The sequence below is a fragment of the Rhynchophorus ferrugineus genome, unplaced genomic scaffold, assembly GCF_030347505.1.
Source record: "Rhynchophorus ferrugineus isolate W39M unplaced genomic scaffold, kcgeb_rfMv2 rfM3, whole genome shotgun sequence".
In the NCBI taxonomy this organism is placed as follows: domain Eukaryota; kingdom Metazoa; phylum Arthropoda; class Insecta; order Coleoptera; family Curculionidae; genus Rhynchophorus; species Rhynchophorus ferrugineus.
The window spans coordinates 71,583,713-71,599,733 of record NW_027472582.1 but is presented as its reverse complement, the minus strand read 5'-3'; the positions used below and the strand labels follow the sequence as shown (position 1 = coordinate 71,599,733).

The 16,021-nt window shown below is 31.4% G+C and overlaps 1 non-coding gene across 1 annotated transcript; it reads right to left on the bottom strand.

Annotated features, from left to right (window-relative positions):
- Positions 1-1,393: 1,393 nt before the first annotated feature.
- LOC143194507 (U6 spliceosomal RNA) lies at positions 1,394-1,500 on the bottom strand. The gene has a single exon (XR_013005347.1). It is a non-coding gene; the product is annotated as a U6 spliceosomal RNA (small nuclear RNA).
- Positions 1,501-16,021: the final 14,521 nt, after the last annotated feature.

Here is a 16,021-nt window from a genome sequence, read left to right as displayed (position 1 = left end):
TGGGCCACGTGAAATGAAAGATAAAATGACTGGAGATAGCGGAATATTAATATTTTCCCGGGTTATTAAATGTTTCCATTCTATATTACGTTTGAAGTTCCATTCATTTCGAAGATGATAGGACGCTTTAGGCATGCTGCTTTTTTCTCAAAGAAAGAAAACCTCCTTTACGAAGAAAATAATTAAACTACGGATGTCCACAACACAAGAAATATATATATATATATATATATATATATATATATATATATATATATATCAAAAAAGATATCAAAATCCCTTAGCTGACACAAGCTGTATCTTTAAAAATGCCACTGAATATTATGAAATTTTGTTGAAAAATGTTACTATAGATACACTTGATGAGAAATACCCTGGTGAAATTAAAAGATAATGAAAAAAAGCAATCTCAAACCAAATGTTAATCATGATGGATTAAATTGTTATTATTGTGTGACTTGCTCTGTAAGTAATACTACATAAACTCTGTTACTCATGTGTTAGTCAAGTCAAGCATTAGAAGAAAAGCTCTAATTATAAAAGAAGAAATATTTTTTATTAAGGCATTATTAGCTCACCTAACCCTACAATATTTTTTTTAATTAACTTAAAACTAGGTAATTTTGACAGCTTTGTGATCGCAAGGATCATATAAGTATCTGTGACTTCAGAGCTGTCGCCAGTCCGGAAAATTTTTATATTTTCTTTGAGAGCTAGTCTCGTTTCTCGAAATTTAAATGATTCTATTGCACTGAGGTATTATATAGTAATTGTCGGACGGTAGATATAAAAGCTCCCGATGTGCCATTTGTCATCACAGCATTTCCCACTGTTTCTATTCATCCTAAATTGTTTTGACTGTTTGTGATTTTACAGAAATAAACGACAGGTGAACATTTTGACATTTTGAACCAAAAATTTTTAAACCTGAAAAGGCAGACCATTGAGATATCGTATCAAGACAATTCTGCATCTTACTGGATGCAGAGTTCAAACTTATCAAATTTTAACAATAGTATAAGCATAAGACAAATTATATTATAAGTAAAAAAACAAACGTTGACATTCGGACTTACAACATGAAATATGGAATTTATAGCAATGTAGGATTAACGTAGGACTAGGAACAGATCCCTGAGGAATACTGTTATGTTGAGTATGCGTGGGAGAGAAGCATTTGTCTAAACAGACTTTGAATATGTTGTTGATTAAAACGATTTTAATAAAATAAAGAACACTACCTTTTCCATTCGAGAAGTGTAGTTGTTTAACTATTATCCAGGTTTCGAATGTCTTTTCTATGTCTAGGAAGAGTGTAAATGAATTTGGGAAATTTTGCCATAATGTTTTGTTCTAGACCGAGGAAAAGAATATCGTCGAAATAAAAATTTAGAAATATGTGGAAGCGTTTACGATTTTACGTTTCATCTTTGCGCAGGGGCCATGCTAATCTTCTTTGTATCGTTCCAATTTTAGTATATGTACCGTCGAAGCGAGTATAGTGATGGGTTTAGTAAAATATCACGAACAGATAATGTATATAATTGTTCAGAATAAAATCGATTATTTGCAAAATAATCCTCGAAATTGTAAATTAATTTTGGCTTCGTTAGTTTTAGAAATTAACGTTAGTATAGATTAATACAGCTATGAAACCTCACTCGCTTTCAAAAAGGGGTGCTTAAAAATATATTTAAAACTATTCAGGATACCAAATCCATAATACTAAATATATAAACAACATCAAAAAGACATTGTTGATGCTTATTTCTGATGATGATTATTCGAATGAATTTACTGAATAATTAAACCAAAAATATCGCCAAAAGCCGATTCCGTTCGAGTTATACCGATTCCACCCGATAATGGCACCTATCAGAATAATAGCTTACATGCAAAACGACCCATGACCCTTTATTTTAATTCAACGATTTTGAACAATATAGTTGAATCATTGTTAATCAAACGATCTTTGAATGGCAACAGGTACAATACTCTATTAAACCGGGTATTTCAGAACCCTTTACGTGGAGCCAATAAAAAAAACGTTGATAACCAATAAACAAGAATAAAGCCCAGTTGATCCGATCTCGATGGATGAAAATGGTATACGAGGACAAAACTGCCATCGATTTTTATAAAGCGCTTACCTAGTAGATATCGTGGCTTTTATTAGTAAATTGCACTATCGGTCCTATACCGGGTAAACAGACTTTAACGTAATTTAGAAAGCGAGAAAAACCATGTCTTCCGTTCAATTTTGATCGGTAACAAACTTTATAATGATCTTAAATCGGAATAAAATATAATTAGGAAACTTTTAATCACCAGGTTTTCTGTTTCGTTTATAATTTTCTTGTCCTACGTGTTTCAATATAATACTGATACATAATTTCGTCGTTCTTAAACCCATGGTAATTAACTTTTTAAAAAAAAACTTATTCCTCAAATACTTTGGAGTAATTTAGTATTTTTTGACACAGTATGAGAATTAATATTTAATTTAGAATTTTTTTTAAGTTCAAATGTTCTATTATGAAATATATAATATTGTAAGTAATACAACATATTGTTGTTCAACCATTGACAATAATTAGTCAGATGCAAGCATACTAAAAGTAATAATTATGTTGACGTATATATTCAATGCCCGTTTGAAACTAAACCATGTTTCGTAATATCTTAAAGTTGCTTGAATAATTATTCCACAGGGTTCTACAGGGTTGTGTCTTCGGACCAGTCCTATATTAGAGCAGATATAGAACTCAGCAGAATCAACCAAATACTTCGGAATATATCTATATGGTAGGTTAAACTGGAAACATCATGTTAGAAAAAAAGCAGAGCAGATTAAATTCAAAGTCAAACAACTGTACTATCTAGTCGGAAGATACTCTCAATTTGACACAAAACAACTAGATAAGACCCAAGAAATCAGCAGATTGAAGCGAACCAAACCACATGAGTTTTTTTGAAACATATGAAACACATATGAAAGCAAAAACTCGGGTTTATTATGCTTGATCGCCCTCAAACACTGCTCCGAATAATTAACTCGTCGTTGTTTTTGATCAAAAATGAGCTCGCGTGGCACCTACTTTGCACAGAGCTTTCTCATTCCCAAATATTCGTAAATGATATGATGAAATGACAGAGTGTCTGCTATTTCATTCAATTTCAATTTACGGTCATTCAACCACGTCTACATTTAGCATACCAATCCTTGATGGTTGATTTTCTTGGGACAGTGTCCGGAAACTTGGCATCAAGCCAAGTTTTTGCTTCAACTGTATTTTTCCCTTCAAAAGCAATATTTTATTAACACGCATAATTTCTTTTTACTCATTTTTTTCACACAAAACGTTTTTTGTTGTTTCACGCAAAATGGTATAATTCCCAAATTAATGATCCGACAGTTGTCAAATTTATACTCGCGTTTTTTGAGCACTAACTAAAAAACATATGGATTTAATTCTAGTACCTCCATCTATGTGTCAGTCGAGGTACTTTTCAATTAGCTGTTACAAAAAAGCAGATATCGCATACTATCACTAGAAATTATGATTGCACATAAACAAATAACTAACATAATCGCAATAAATGACATTTAATTCTGTAAGGTTTATACTTACAATAACTATTTCCTTCGAAATACTAAATACGTCCAGCGGACTAGTTCAAGTCTCCATTCGCTTTAATTATACTTAAAAATGCGCCAACACGTCCGAAGAGTAAAATTTGCTTTGGCCCAAATTGTACATGTCTTGTAACGGTGGCGCAGAGTAAACGAAATGTAATGTTTGGAGGCAATGAAAGGCTAATTGCGACCTTTCACTGCCTTTTAAAGGACGGTTTCGTATTTTATTCATGATAAATATTAATTGGTTCGGTTACTATGTACATTTTCGCCCCTATTTTGTCTATTTTTAAACAACATTATCATTAATACTAAGCTTATTTTATGATAACGTTACCATAGTAAGCTTAAATAATTTTAATATCAATATCAGCTGACACAGAAACGTTAACATTATTTTAGTGTAAGTTAGAAGAACAGAAATCTAAAATTAGAAGAATAGAGATTTTAACTCATACTAAAGATTATAAAAATCTTAGGTAAACATATTTATATTAAATGTACATCTATAGGAAGTACTATTAAAAGGCAACAAAACATATCAAAATATATTGATCAAAGCAATTAATCAAATTCAATCAGAGATATCAATGTTGTAGAAGCGGTTATTCTGATACAGACAATAAATACCAATCGAGTTGTGAAGTATAATGTTGAAAAATTGATGCCTAAACTAAGGAAACTGCTATGGGATCGCTATCAATTGCAAATTACATGACCAAATAAAATTTCAATGTTTACACTTATATGTTTCGAAATTTACAAGGAAGATTCCTTCAACCATCACTTGTCATAGCCTCATTTTCTGACCGATAGAGAATTTAAATGTTACCAAAAAATGTAAGCTTGCTACCTATGTAAAAATCATGTAGTACACAATATTCATAATACAACCTTGAATTTAACATCCCTCAAAATTAATTCATAGCCTTTCTTAAAAACATGAAAAGATATTGAACAGATAGGTGAAACTTGATAGGGAACAAAGAAGCATCGAAATGTAATTAGGTGCATTTGGTGATACAAAACCATTATTTTGAAATAAAACCCAAGAAGTTTGTGATCATACAGCAATGTCTCTAGTATGTTCAAATCCAGTATATTAGAAGCATTAAAATTTGTAAAAAGTAAGCAATATTATTTGAATATTATGTGACGTGTCTTAGATCTCTTTAATATCTATACCTACTGTTTTTTAGTCCTTCTCGTCTTCTTCATAATTCTGACGAAATCGAACCAAAAAAATAATAACCACAAACAAACATTGCACCAAAATATAACAAAACAGAACAGCGTGGCTAGTATTTCAGTCACTAAGAAATACAGAAATAATAATAAGAATTTCAACAGAAATTTAAGAACAATTTTTAATTTTAAGAGTTTAAGAGTAAGGAACTGATAAACTGTAACAATAAACAAAGTATGGGAATAAGAGAATATGAAATTAGTGATACAAATTACACTTTACCTTTACAGAGTATAACGCAAACAGTATAACGCAATAAATCATGAAATTAAACGATCAGCCTAAAATATAATATCATTAATAACCAGAAATATTTTAAATAAATGATAATTAAGCCGAGAATAATTTATACTGACCATTTAGTAGCAATAACATTATATAATTATATCACATTAAGAAACAGGATACGGTCGTTACCGCCTAAATTATCGTCTGCAGTTAAGGGTGAAACTTGTCTTGTGGAAAACTGAATTGCGGACATTTTATTATTCTACTTAAGAGGATACTTTCAGTTATATAAACCACCTTATGTTAAAGGTGTGATATGTTTCAAGTATTAAAAACAGCCTATTTTTAAGTATGATATGAGTAATTAAACTGATATATATTATAGTTATACACAAGTAGATATTTTGACTTTAAAGTAAAAGTTATGACTTCTGTATTTGTATTGACAAGTGGTGGATTACCTTCTATTATAAATCTCAACGGAATCCAGTTAGTGCAAGAGTGCAGATACTTGCGACCACTAATAAATGAAAAGAAAGTGGTATTAACTGCTGAAGTAATAAGCCGAATCAGTTATGCTGCAGGAACTTTTGCTTCTCTAATATTATGCGTATAGAAGAGAGGAAGAGGATTACACTCCAGAATAAAATCTACCACTTTCAAACGCCTCTTTTACCAACCCTTCGGTATGATTTCAATACTTCAACACTGTTACAATCTAACTTATGCTTAAGGTAAATTCTACATACGTCTTTAAGAGATCTTATTATGTTATAAATGAAATAATTTGACAACCAGTCAAGAGTTAAAGAACAAATTCAGAGATGGAGATTATAATGGCTTAGATATGTGCGTCGAATGAACGGTGAAAGAATTCCTCACAGAAGGATGTGATGGGCGACTGAAAAAGACATGCATCAAGATCATAGAAAACAATCTGATAAAAATGAGACTAACATTTTCTGAGCTCAGAAAAGCTTCCATCTATCGCCAAGTATGATAACATTTAGTGTAGTATATTCGAAATTCTATGGATTGGTGATGATGATGATGAAGTGTTATGAAATTTAGGTTTTGAAAATATTTTGAGAGATTTGTGTCATATCATGTTACTACTACGACTATAGATTTTTCTAAACAAGAAACAAGCAACTCAAAGAATCAACATAGAAATTATTTGGATCTCCATCTATTTTATAACTGGCGTGGTCAATAAGAATCGATGATACTGTAGGAATGTTCGTCTGGTCGGTCGGTCGATGTCGATGCGGTCATTTATCGGAACACTCACTACCATTTTTGTGGAAGGTATTCGCACGGGAACTGAAAACACTGGTTGAATAAAAACTTGTTTATTGCGATATTGAATGATACATGTGGTCGACGGGAGACCGGACAGGATATTAGGTTAGGTAAAGGAAGTACGGTAGCGCTGTGGAAGTGGTACTGTTACAAGGAGGTAGAGAAAAGAACAAGAGAGTTTGACATAGTTGTGGTGGTCTTTTATAGCCAGAAACCGCATGGTACCAATCTACCGGTGTTGCCAACCTTTGCACTTGCTCTAGATAAATGCGTGGGGGGCGTAAAAGGTCGTAGCGGTCGCTACAATATTATAAAGCTGTTTTCTTCGAATGTATTCAATTTTTCGTTTTTAATTTACCAATACCTCCAACGATTATCCAGAAGACAAGAAAAAAATGTAATTGTCAAGGTCATGTCACCATTTTCATCAAATACGGAATGAAAAAACATGGTATTGCGCATTTTTTCAAAGCATCTGTCGACATAGTGTTTACTGGAGTTCAAACAGGAACGTCGAAGTTCAGGGCGTAAGGCCACCAAAGGTAATGTGATAATACTAATCATAGTGGCTTCGGAAACAATGAGAAACCGATATCCAACTTGAATTTAAGTAAATGTATAACAGTTTTTGTTTTAATCTGGCCAGACGTGCATTAAGGTTATTCGAAATACCTTTCTCCGTAGTTCTCAGTTAGACTAGAGAATATTGGAGCTTTAGATACTATTGTCTCTGCATTGTCACATATGCACTTTAAAATAAAAAACGTTAGACTCTCATACTATACCGAACTTCTTGAAAATTGTGGTAATCCTAATTATTCATATAACCAGTTAAATGAAAGCCTCATTGATCCATAAAAAACAGTAATTTTTCTATAACTGTATCTATAACAAAACCCATTATTAATGGCAATTTGTTCATGATAATTTGGTAATAGTTACTGACCATAAAAAAATCCGTCAAAATTACGAGAATTTAACTATCTGCCAAATAATATTTAACTATACTACAAATTCAATCACTTCAAATAGAGCACATAGTAGATACAATAAGAACAATATATCCATCAGAACAATAAAAAAATTAAGGACTCGCAATTTTATAGGAAGAACTATGGAACAAAGCTCAATACCTTTTTAAATTTTTGCCTCATTAATAAGAAGACGAAATAATTTTCTATACCGAGAAATATAATCCCAGATGTTGAACACGCGCGGGGTGCCCGCAGCGCCAACAAGAACCCGACAACGAATAGCTGGCGGCAACCCCGAGACGTTTATCTGGGATGTTACTGAAGGGTATTTCGGTCATTCAGTGCTCAACCCTCGCTTGGTTTAGACGTGCCACCATCGACTGCCCAAGCCTCGTCAACAGGTAACTCCGCTGCCATCCTTTTTATCAGTTGTATTTTTCTCATTTTTTTTATATTGTCAATAAATAACGGTCACATCATGTAAACACCACTGTTTCATTTCGTTTTACCTCCATTCACCGAGCCACATCATTTACCCTAAAATATAAATCATAACATGTATCAAACTACTTTCCAGGATTGTTATTTTCTACCTTGAAATATCCCTAGATATAAACAATACCGTCTTATTTACCAAACATTGTCCTTCTTACCACCATTTATTTCGATCGACGTACAAAACGCGCCTTCTCAGAAAACTTGGAATTTGATGGTTTCGTTTTATCGGATCTAGTTAACATATATAACTATAATTTGACTAAATTTAAAAGTTCTTATTAAAAAAATCCCATACAACTGAAAACCTAATGAGTATAACATAAAAATTACATATGTTTTCTTATATTCGCAGTAATTAAATTGTTTTTCTTTTAATTTAATTGTAAACTCATTTGAACATAGACGGTAATAATCCTTTTGTTTGTGTTTCTGTAAAATAGAACAGGGTACAGACTGCAGGAGTAGCAAAGCGGTAATTGTATAGCAACTACAAAAGAGTAAACGAATTTTTGTGGGATTAAATTAAAGTGCTTTGTTAACATTATAAAAATTAACAATATGAAAACAAATTTTCCTTTTTTATATATGCAGAAACTCAGGCTATTCCTTTTTAAGAATATGATTTTATTCTAATAGAGGCATGAATGTTGATGCTCTGGTGTTAATATACGACTTTTTCCATTTGATTATCATATCAACTATTTATAACTAGAAATAATATGATGGAAACATATTTTTCTAGAAATATTACGCACATGTAAATACCTCTCCATGTATTTTAGCTTCAGACAGTTCTAAACAGCTTTTTCTCTTTTTTGTTAAATACTACTAGTATCCAATTAATATTTATTATTAACATATACACTATTTCAAGAACAAAATATAAGAAAAACAATTCTCTGAACAAGTCATCACAATTGCAGCCCTCTGTTATACACTTAACACATATAATAAATGTATATAAGTATATATTTAAGATTTTAAAACTAAATCCAACCATTTATAAACAAGACGAGATATAATACAAGTTTTAACAGAACATTTCGTAAAATAAATATACAATAGAAATAAGACATTTTAAACCATTTATTTTTCGACAAGGACACTCTATATAAAATACAACTAAGCAACTCTGACGTAGAACATGTCAGTGTCAGACGCCTTATCGATACTCGATTGTTTCGAAGTTTGAACTTTCAAATGGCTACTCAGTTCCAACTGTCTAACACAAGCAAAACAAACAAAAGAATCATAAGTCTAATGGAATATGCAGGCCTGCGAGGCATGTTGATAGAGTTACGTATATTTATTTGATTAATACGAGATTATATAACAAATAAAAAAACAACAATAAGAAGATATTTTTTAACCAACTTCAAAAAATGTTCGGCAGTATATTTATTTTAATGTATGTTCACCGATTTCTCCGTCAATTATGGACCGATTTTCAAAATTAAACCTCCGAAATGGTCTCATTGAAACCAAGTCAGGATCTGGAGGGGAGAAGGGGGAGAAATCCAAGGAAACCTTCAAATTACAAAGACACCTACAAAGTTTTTTTTTAATTTGTTGTAATCAATTATACAATAGAACAATTATACTAAAAAACTAAATAATTTTTATAACTATTAATCACTTGACAGATTGATATAAAAACAGATTAAGTTGATAGAGCACCAATTATTTTTTGCATTTTGCCTTTAATAGATAATGACTTTGTGCTGTGTCTGGTGAATATGAGGGATGACGTAGAAATACACACACTACTTTAATGAAATCTGCAACCACAACAACACAAATCACACATTGATTGAATACTATGGCCATTTGTTCCCTTTATAACGATATCTATTGAGAAAAATTGATACAATAGGTATTAATCAAATTATTCTCCAACTTTTCTCCACCATTCTGGTAAAATGGTGTGTCATGTGTGTCAAAAGAACGATGTTGGTTTAGTAGCGATTTAAGTATCGACTCATTTTCATGTTCCATCAGCATATTGAAACCGTGTGCCAGTCAAGTCATGCTCCTTTGATTTGAACAAGTGTTATTAACATGTTTGGTGACACTTGCGATGTATGGTCGACCTGTTGCAGTGCAAGAGGATGACTCTGTGTCTGTCACTCGCTTTTATTGCTGATCTTTTTTCAGTTAATTATTTCCATTTCTTTTTACAATCACAACATGTCACAGAACTTTTCTCTTTTGGCTAGAAAATAACACAAGAAAATAAACATGTCTAATAGCCATATTACCTTCTTTTGGATCTTTTCTATATCATATAAACGTCTTGAAATACTCAATTAATCAACTGCCAAGCTGCTTGAAAGTTGTTTGAAAGTTTGACCTGTTCTGAGAATCCATTATCTTGGATAATATTAAATGAAAATTGTTATTTTACGTAGATAAATGTCAAAACCATGTAATCTAATTATTTTTTACACCGATATTTCGTATTTTTATCAACTCAAATAACCAGAATTCTGCTTATATGCATTAAATATTCATAATAAGTAATTTACAGTATTATGTTACATATATCGTAAATTATGATGAAACATAATGAGTACTATTCTCGATCTATACTGTAACATTTATGAAACAACGGTCACTGGCTTTCATTTCCAACTAGAGAAATGAAAGACAGATAATAAAAAACGAAATCCATCGCAGTAGCACTTGTTGCGATCGATTCCGTGTTTTTCGACTGACCGACACATTTTATCCGGTTTTACGAAAGAGAATCAGAAAGATGGAAAAAGCAGTAACCACTGACGAAAAACTACTTTCAAAAATAATCATCAAACATTTTTCAAGGTTTGGTTTTGTGTTTACTCAAAAATTTAATTCAAAACGTACGAAACGTTTAGCATCTAAACTTTTGTCATTAATTCAATCTAGTTGGCTGGATTTAGATGAAATATTGCATTCCGAAAAAAAACAACAATTTCCTAAGGGAAGCTGAATGATACCTCGAGAGCCTGAAATACCCGTAACAGCAAACTAACTTCATCTTAGACATTGCATTCAATAAAGTAAACATTTAGTTTTGCAAGTGAATAGTTTCAGGTTATATTAGTAAAGTTTAGCGTCTAATTCTACAATCGATACTGCCTTCGTAGTTTAATAGTGGTTAATCAGCTAAAGTATACTGCACGTTTTAGCTATCCATTATGTGCTCATTAATATAGACGTATTCAGACATGCAAACTGTAATAATTAGTCTGCTATAAAATAAGGTAAACATAGCTTCATATATGTAAGTTCCCATTTTTTCTTATTAAAAATCGAAATTAATTTTTTTATTAATCTCTTAGAACAACAATCTGCCGGTGGGCAATAAGTATTATTATATAATTTCAGTTATATAATATAACTACCCTGACATGTAGAAGATCGCTTCAGTAAGTGATCTGTTGTACAACTTATAATCTAAATTTTATTCTATATACTATCCTAACTTATTGTAAAGACTATTCTAACTTGTTCTAGAGATGATTGAATCTCACTCTATGTGTCTATTAGTCAGTTCGTATGGTAGTTTGCGTTTGAGCCTATGCACTACACTGTCATCGCGCACATCTAACTGTTTGGCGAGCGCATTGAGATGCACTAATTTTCTTTCAGAGCACTTCGCACTAACACTTCGATTCGCACACGTTATGACTCGCAACACTTTATTCTGGAATCTCTGGAGGATAACTATGTTAGATTTACTAGTTGTACCTCATAGTAATACCATAGTACCCCATCATAAACATTGACTTATATAATTGACAGCAAAACCTTGTAATCTAATAATAATTTAGATTTACGCCGATACATTTATTACATACATCGATACATAAATCGATACATTACATTTATTATTTAGATCAGCCAATACATTTGGTTTATTTTAAGCCCAAACTGTCTGCGTTTTGTCACTATATATTTTTCCATGTCAAACGTATATCAAAATCCATTCCCAAATACTTAACGTTATCTGCTTGCGGAAGTTTATGATTATCCACGTTTACTAAGTGGCATGTTCTTCTACAAAGGCTGAATGTGACATGGATATATTTTGTCTCATTTGGCGTGTGGTCACACACAATTCGACTTTGATTAAAAAAAGTCCAAACAAATAATAAAATATTCTTAGAAATAGGTTGATAGAGTTCAACAGGACAAATCATAAAAGCCAGAAGTCACAAAAATGCTTATCAATTGTGAAAATTTGTATACACAATTAGTGTTTTTAGATACTCATTAGGTAAATCGTACATTGTCTATAACAATAATTGATGTTTCCCACTAGTTCTTTAAGAGCTGATTCTAAAACCGCAGCAAAAACATATTATGGTTCATCTAACCATGTTAGTCAGCCTTAGACTTAGAGGAAAATATTAATTCTGAGCCAGGAATAATGATTTGCTCTGAAATTATTGTATTAAATTATGTTTTATTGAAAAAAATACTCAATGTTTTTATACGTTTCGTATATATTATCTCTCATACCACTCACATGAAGTTTTTAAAGTATTAAAACAACGCTTGCCAGTTTATAACCTGTAGTGATTATGACTAATATTTTTAGCAATTTAGCAGACACTTGACAACCGGCTACAAGCTGCAAGTTTGAATGTATCAGACAGTATCGTTTCTCTTTTTAAATAGAATAAAATGAGAAAGAAAATATTGTCTGCTGTTAAAACGAGTTAGAAATTTCCACAGGTAGTATAATAAATATCTTGATGATCTATATTCACTGTTACTTTGGATAGACTACATGTTTTAATCCAATATGTATAAATAACCAATGGGAGTTTCTTTCAGAACTTTATAACACATTATCTGTCCCATATTTGAGAAGTTTTTTATAACTAAAAGCCACATCGAAAATTAAACATTCTTGTTTATCCTCTAGGCTTATCTCTTGATACGTCTTGCCCTTTTATTTTTTCGCTTAACTTATAATCTCTCTGCAAGTTTTTTTGTTCTGCTCTCATGAAGCAATTAAATTAAGCTGCGGTTTTCAAGTAACATTTACTCAAGGCATTAAAACTATTTTCATTTTGTATTCTGCTTCACACTATATTACGTCCAAAAACTAAATCCTTTAGGCACCGCAAAAGGGTGAACTTTATAGTGACTGGGTAAATGAGAGGGAGTATTTTGATGTTTTATGTGTTTAATCTTTGCCGAGAGCTTTTAAATTTATTCATGGTTTGTGGCATGTTATCGTCCTGCTATCCGGACGTTGAATAACAAGATATCGAGGCAAGGAAAAACTATTGTCTTTTTTCTGCGGTAGATTATTTTTGCATTTAAATTGATTTATTTGATCAGTTTGTTATATTGTTTTCTTGTTAAATATTGTCAACAGGCACATATGATTTTTGTATAATACTAACCATATAATAGACAGACTTAGGATGCGGTTTCCCACGTATGAAGTTGTAGCCAAATTTTGTTCCTCTAAACTACCTGAGAGACCGTCAAGCGAATTTATTTACTACAGAAGAAACATAATATTTTATTTAAATACTAATTAACATTTTATAAAATATACCTTGAAAACAATATCTAATATTAAAACTGAAGCATGAGAATGACTGTTCTATCCACCGCTGCTTGTTTACTGAAAATATTAGCAAATAGAATATAGCAGTGTCTATTCCTCCTGGCAAAGGAACTTTACTCAATAAGGTTGTTAAGATCTTTTCGAAGGCAAGAAGATAACTTTGGTTAGTAGCTTGTAGCGCTTAAAGCCAGAATCTTATCAGCTTCTTAATTATGCATTATTCGTATTCACATTTTGCAGAAGCGTTTCAAATTCCACAACATCAGATTTTGCGAGTTATAATTTGTTCTTCGACTCTGTTTTCTATCTATTTATTCAATTAGCTTATTGAGAAACATAAACTATATGTTTGTATAAATGCAGGACTTCTGATATTTGCAGAAGTTACCAAGAAACATTAACTGCAGATAGCATTCGACCTTAATTCTTTATAATTCCTTTTTTTTAAGTGTAAAGGTATATTACACAAACTTAATTGTTATTTTTACTCCTACTTGTTCTAATTTGAAGGCACACATACTTTTTTTTTAAACTTCTAAAATTCTATTTACTTCTGTTTCTTGAAGATTCTGATATGAACAAAACAACTGCTGATGATTCCAATTGAACGTGTTATTTCCATGTTTTCCTCATCGATAAGGTAAAGGATCTGTGAGTAAAATACATGTATTTTAATGCAATTATGTACAGAAAATACAATATACAACTATTTAAGTTGCAACTAATAACTGCATCTTTGTTAAGCAATGCTCTTCCACGATCTGTAGTTCTTTAGTTTGAGATGCGAAGAAGATGCAAAGCAGAAACTCTAATTTCTAAACAAAACTACACCTCCTACAAATACAATTAATTAATAATACATTCTAATAGGCAATAATTTCTTCCCTAAAACTTTAATATTAAAATATTATTTAACTAAAATGTGTAAACACTAGAACTATTCATTAAAATAGTAGGATTTCCAACAGTAAGAATGAAATATCTCATGTTTTTGTCTTTCTCGTGACACACAGTGAGAAGATGGTTCTTAAGAAGATGCCTATTTAAGTACCCATTCTATATTTCTACATTTTTTGATACTAACCTTCAAATAATTCTTGTCGACATTTTATGTTTTTCCCAGTATGGGCTAATGGTTTGAGAAAAACAAATATTTACCTTTTGCCAGAGAAAATGTTACATAAGATGAACAGTGGTTTAATAAGTATTGTGGATATTCTGCCTTATATCTGTTGATGATAGTGTGAACTATTAATATAATCAAATGTTAAACAACCTAACATAACTATTAACTTATAAAGGGGAAATGGGGAAATCGACAGAAACACTCAAATGTCAAAGGCAAGTCTTCAAATATTTTTCATCTAAATTAATCAGATATTTGTATATCATGTTATTGCTGAGTTGATGTGACATTCAGTTTGCTTCCTAACTACTAATTAAAGCATATAGGACCTCGTAGAAATATTGCAGACAACTGCATCTATGGTGTAAGGAACTCACTGAAAATTAAGAAATAATAACACTTTTTTATACAAAATGAATCTTTTGAAATAAAATATATACATAATAAGCGTTGTAATAACTAAATAAAAACAATAAAACACCTTATTTAACCTATCTGCTGCACGTATGTTTTATTCTACTATACACACGCAATTTAACTTAATACCTACGTAAAGCTATTTATCTATATACAAATTATTTTAACTACTACCAACTGATCAGTTTGAAGTCGGTACGGAGCCCAAACAATAGAAAAATAATAATATAATTTTTTTTACATATATTTTAAAGTCTCCTTTTACCAACTATGAGTTTTTCTGGACTGGACCTAAAGTTTAACATGGGCTCCGAACCACGGTCTTCAGCATTAAACCTACCGACTGGCGAGTGACCAACTTTAGAAATCATCCCAAAAGACATCCGGTCTTACCCAGCCTGGTAACTGGCGTGACTGGGATCATTTTCCTTGTCGGATTTTACACTCTTGCTTAGAACATTCACAAATTTTAAACAACCACAAACATAAATTTATGACCATGCTCCAGCAGGATTCAAACCCGTGGCTATCGCAAAGGTAGGAAGACCGTCCCATCTCCTTTACCACTGCGCCACCAAGCCGGCACAATATAATTTTGTGACATATACAAAAATTTTAAATATCAACAAAACAAATCTAAACTGTTTGAGTTAAAAATTTAAGTTTGATTACTTTTTAATTTATAATGAGTTCCTTATTTGTTTTTTGAATTCGGTTAATTTTTTTTGTTAAAATTATTTTTACAACACGGTCCTGTAGAATAGCAAGTTAATTGAGTTAAATTCAATATAAATATCACATTTACTCCCACATCAAAAATAACAACTTGTGGACTCTTAAAACTGTAATTCGAAGTTGCTGAAACAAAAAATATCACATCTATTTACGACAACTAAAGAAGTATAAATCCACTATTACAAACCTAAATCAAAAAGATCGTTAGCCAGCTGATGAAAGATCAATCTTATTTAGATATATTCTTTATCGGCTATCTCGAAAAAAGTAAAATTGTTATACATTATAG